The sequence below is a fragment of the Tupaia chinensis genome, unplaced genomic scaffold (genome assembly GCF_000334495.1).
Source record: "Tupaia chinensis unplaced genomic scaffold, TupChi_1.0 Scaffold148768_1, whole genome shotgun sequence".
In the NCBI taxonomy this organism is placed as follows: domain Eukaryota; kingdom Metazoa; phylum Chordata; class Mammalia; order Scandentia; family Tupaiidae; genus Tupaia; species Tupaia belangeri.
Window position 1 is genome coordinate 21,578 of NW_006208615.1, and position 5,806 is coordinate 27,383.

Sequence of the window (5,806 nt, forward strand, 5' to 3'; positions counted from 1 at the left end):
TTGATGATGATTATGTGGATAGTAATGTCTTTGTCTTGACTGATATGCATAGTATTCCTTCTGGAAAAAGAAATGTAATATGGTGTAAGGATATATGTGATTCAATGTAATATAAACAAGATTATGATAAGAATAAATAGAATAAAAATAAAATAAAATTCCCAAAACTTGTGGCAGTGACATTTGCTTTTGACCAGTCTTCTTTTGTTTTAACTGGACCACTTCCACTTCTTGGTAACGATTGCTTTTATTGTACTTTGTTTTCATAATCATATTGGTAAAGCCATGTGTCATTTTATGTGAACATTTTTTGAAGAAATGCTTTAGCACCTTGATCCCACTTGTTTAAAATTCTATTAAAATCTCTCCTCTTGTCTGGAATGGATCTGGGCACAGTAGTTTTGACACCTATTGAACAGGAAGTTTGTTCAACTTCAATTTTTCAGTCATAAATGCATAACATGAATTGGTTGAGACATCTATGGTATTGGCTCTTATTTCTGCTGTTAATCATTGATGTTCCTGAATTAGGGCACAAATGAGATTAATTTTTTCCTTGCAGATTGATTTGGAAGATCTGCCACTGCAGACATCATCTTCAACATCATCCTGTTCCATCTTAGAAACCAGTTATCCAGAGGCGGGCAGGTGACATAGAGGTTAAGGGTGCTGGACTCCCACATGGCTGACCGCACTGGCAACTTGCTTTCTCACGTTCCTTCTCTCTTTTACTCTGTCCTCTGGTCAAATTAAAATAAATAAAGTTAAATAAAATAATTCTTTAAAAAAACCTCCATTTGTAAACTGCTAATTTAATTGTTGCTTGATTTCTATCATTTTTTTTTCACAAAGCACCAAAGATTTCACCATTATTCCGTCTAAGCCTTATAATAAATTTGATGTTTATTCTTGTTTCAATTTTAGTAGAAGAAGATTTTTTTCTGATGAGGGAAACATGATGACATCATGTTGTAAACTGATGTCTTATCCTTCTTACTGCCTCAAACTAGATTATGTTCAGGCATGTTATAATAATTTAGTACCAATTTATTCTGGTGCTTATTCTTGTGCAAACATTTTTTGAAATCTATGCATAACTGTTTCAGTAATACATAGTTCTAGGAATTTTTGAAGACCCTCATATATGTGTACATATAAATAAAAGCATTCACATGATTAGCATAATTATAACGCTGGTTTCCCATGTGAAATACACACTTCCTAAAACTAGAGCTTTTTAAAGCACATACATCTGTTTAGGTAAACTTGGGGACCAGTTATTTATGCCTGAAGAAGAAATGTGATTATCATTAGATGGGAAAATACAAAACTAATTTTCAGAACTCATTTTTTCAGTTCAGATTTAAGTGAACATACCAATCAAATTGTTGAAAAGGAAGCTAATTCTGAAGATTTAATTAGTATTAAGATTCAAACTCTTGGGACCAGCAGATAACGTAGTGGTTACATTGCTGGACTCCCACATGGTTGACCATGGTTCGAGTCCCAGATCTGGTGACTTGAAAATCACACCAGGCATGTGCACATGAGTGCCCAGGATCTTAGGAGGAGAATGGAGGAGAAGGGATTGAGGCATGCCCATCCCCCATGGGATGATTTCTCCCTTACCCTCTCACTGTGTTTGTCTCTTTCTTTCTCCTGTGAGTGCACATTCCTTAAGGTTAGAACCTCTCCAAAAAAAAAAAAAAAAGATTTAAATTCTATAGTTTTATCAAACCACAGAAAATGTCATTAGCAAGATTGGTGATTTAGACATGGTATGGCCTAAATTTAACATGAAAAGCATTGTGCTTTAATAGGCTGCATATTTCCATTCGAATTGTCTAGATATAAATATTTTCAGGAATATTTGAAAGAATATTTACATATATTTGCAAATTTTTTTTCTATGGGCTGACCAATGCTTTGGTGGTTAAGGCATTCTACATGACTGACTACACAGTTTGAGTCCCAGACCTGGTGGCTTGAAACCACACCAGGCACATGGTCATGTATCCCAAAATCTCCAAAGGAGGAAGAAATGGAGAAGGGATTATGGTGTGGTTATGCCTCTTGGGAGGTGCTTTCTCACCTTTCCCCTTTCACTGTTTCTGTTTCTTTCCTGCAAGGGCATGTGCCCTCTGGCAAAATTAAAAATTATTTTTCTATGGCTTCAGTGTAATTATTGGCTTTGAAAAGACTGGTAATATATGATAATTTTAAAGACTCATGGGGATATATAATATTTGAGTAGAAATTGAATCAAAAGTTTTAAAAGCAAATAAAAATTTTATGACCATCAGAGTAATCAATTTGATTCTATTTAAAAAGGTCACTTGCAGTATGCATATAAAACTATGTCAATAGCAAGACTTTGCTCAGATACAAAATCTGGAGGGCATCAAATAATAGAGTTTTAAAAAAATCAATTCAGTGTGATCTGACCAAAGATTGTGAAGAGGAATCAGGTGGCTGAATGTACTGGATTTAAAATGTACTGGCAAAAGCATTCATGTGATTTATGGAAATAGTGGATATTACTATTTTGGCAGCTGGATGCCCAACTTTTCCCTTTTTTTTTTTTTTTTAAAAAAAAAGTCCTTTTAAATTTTTTTTTTTAACAGAAATGCCTTCTGAAAAATCACTGTGCTATAGTTAGGAGCACATAAATAAGTATTGAAAGGCAGGTCACATCCAAGGTAATGCAGAGATGATAAGCTAGAACATTTCGAAAGGTTGAGTCACTAAACAGGAATTTTATAGCTTATGTCTACTGTGGGCCTCTGAGGCTCACTTGTGTTGTAAGGGGTAGCTCGGAGGAGCAATCTAGGGTCCCTTTATATAGGCCTTATTCACAGAATAATAGTGGTAAATTTCTCTCTGTAGATACATTCCACATTCTCATTTGGAGGAGAGGGGTGCTATAGCATAACTAAGTGAAGGTGAAGGACATCAACCTAGGAGCAGACAGGAAAGGAGCAGACTGTACCTTTGGACCCATCCATTGAAATGGAAAGGAGAAGTCTGAATCAAGCTATTCATTGGCAAGAAGATGTTGATTTTGGAGGTGGGATATGTTGAGAGTGTGTAGTGAAAAGAGCAGAGGCACAACTGTAAAATTTGTTCTAAGCACAAAAGGATGCTTTGAGTGAGGTTAGAAACAATTTAGATCTGCAAAGCCTGTGATTTAACAATTATTGTGCTCTTCTGGGAAACTTTTCTCACCTTGCTTGGGGAGCCCAATTGGCTCATTCTACTAAAGTAGCAGTTGTAAACAGCAGCAAGTATGAGCAAGATGAGGCAAGACGGCAGAAGTCAGGCAGAAGGCAGAGTCCTGGAGGCATTGTGGCTCCTACACCATTTGCATACATATTTTTTTGTAAGACAGCAGAGGTTTGGGAAGTGAAAGAGAAGGCCTCAGTGACATAATATAGTCTACTTATCTTAACAGTATCCACCCACATCTAATCAGGCAGCAGTTCAATGATGCAAAGTACAGTCTAACTTACTCATGATGAATTAACACAAAGGTGACCAGAGACATAAATTCTTATAAATCCTCAATTTCTTCCCTTTGGTATATAGATGAAATAAAAGCCTCTGATTAAAATATAAGTTTGACAGGGACAGCAGGTGGTATGGTAGTTAAGGTACTGAATCCCACATGGCCAAATCCATGAACCTGGCAGACTGAAAAACATCCCAGGCATGTATGCATGCATACCCAAAATCCAGAGAGAATGGAGAAGGGATTCCAGTGTGGTCGTTACCCCCCCCCCCCACCACCACCACCCGGATGATTTCTTACTTTATTCTTCTACCTCGCTTCCTCCCCAGTGAGTGTGGGCGTTGTGGCATAAAACATAAAAAAAAAAGTGTGTGTGTGTGTGTGTGTGTGTGTGTGTGTGTGTGTGTATATATATATATATATTTGAGGTTAATGTAGAAAAGAAATAATAGCAATTTTGATTTTAATATTTTCTATTTCTTAATTAATTTTCCATTCCTTTTTGCCTTTACTATTTTATTTATGGAGTATTAAGCACTTACTCTGTACTAAATAATGTGCTAGGCTTTACATTGAAAATAATTATGGACATTCGAGACAGTGTTGAAGGAGGGTGGGAGAAAGGAAGAGCATAGGGAAGGAAATTAGGGGGAAAAATAGACAGGCAAGACAATTGTGGAACATAGTAATGGTTTATTACCTGTTGATGATAACATGTATAGTATTCTCAACTGGACTGGTCTGAGGTGTATTTCATGTGGGGTAAATTCTCTTTGCAAGACAAATGATGCATAGTGATTAAAAATATAAAAAATTAAAAATGTGCTAGGCATTGGGGATGTGAAAATAAATATTGATCAACCAAGCAGTGTCTTTGGGATTTTAGTGACTGATAAAAGAATTATACAGGTAGCTCTTTCTCACTATACAAGATGGCAGGTGAAAAAGCTGTGAAGCAGGATACTAAGGAGAAGAAACCTGAAGCCGAAAGACTGATGCCAGTGGCAAGGTTAAGAAAGGTGACCCCAAGGCTAACAACCCAAGAAAGAGGAAGCCCCATTGCTTCCAAAACCTGGTCCTAGTCTGGGGCATCAGCAGATACTCCCGATCTTCCTTGTATTCCAGGAAGGCCATGTACAATAGGAAATACTCGGACATTAAATCCAGGATGGAAAAGAAAAAGGAGAAGATTCTTGCCACTGTCACAAAACCGGTTGGTGGGGACAAGCATGGTGGTACCCAGGTGGCTAAATTTTGTAAAATACCTAGGTATTGTCCCTACTGAAGATGAGCCTTGAAAGCTGTTGAGCCATGACACAAAATCCTTCAGTCAGCATGTGAGAAAGCTGTGAGCTAGCATTACTCCCAAGACCATTCTGATCATCCTCACTGGACACTGCAGAGGGAAGAGAGTAGTTTTCCTGAAGCAGCTGAGCCGAGTGGCTTGCTACTTGTGACTGGACTGCTGGTCTTCAATTGAGTTCCACTGCACAGAACACACCAGAAATTTGTCATTGCCATCTCCATGAAAATCAATACTAGTAAAAGTAAAAATCCCAAAACACCTCACCAATGTTTACTTTAAGAAAAAGAAGCTGTGGAAGCCTAGACACCAGGAAGGTGAGATCTTTGACACAGAGAAGGAGAAATACGAGATTACAGAGCAGCACAAGGTTAATCAGAAAACTGTGGACTCACAAATTTTACCAAAATATCAAAGCTGTTCCTCAGCTCCAGGGCTACCTGCGATTCATATTTGCTCTTACAAATGGAGTTTATCCTCACAAATTGGTGCTCTAAATTTTTTGCCAAGAATCTAAATAATGGGTCATATATTAAAAAATAGAATTATGCAAGTAAATCAGTACTCATAAATCAATGTAATAGGTGCTATGATAAAGATACACATAGAATATTGGGGAGTGCAGAAAAGAAGAGTCAAGAAATGTTTCCTGGGAGGAGTTTATATTTAAGTCTGGAAGGAAACAGTTAAGTGGATAAGAAAAAAAAATAGATGAGAAATGTATACTAATTCTAGGCAGAGGGACAGCATGAATGAAAGTACAGAATGAAACAGTGCAGCACATTCTGGGAAGTATAAGCAGTTCAGTGTGGCTAATGTGTAGAGGGTACATGGAGGAGTTGCAGGAAGTGATGTAAGCAAGGCTGGTAAGGACCTTGTGCAAAATTTGTTTTCGTTTTTGTCTTTTTATCTTACTTCTGAAATCCATGAGAATCCATTGAAGGGAAATGTTATAATCACATTTGCATTTCAGAAATTTCATAGGGGAGCTCTGT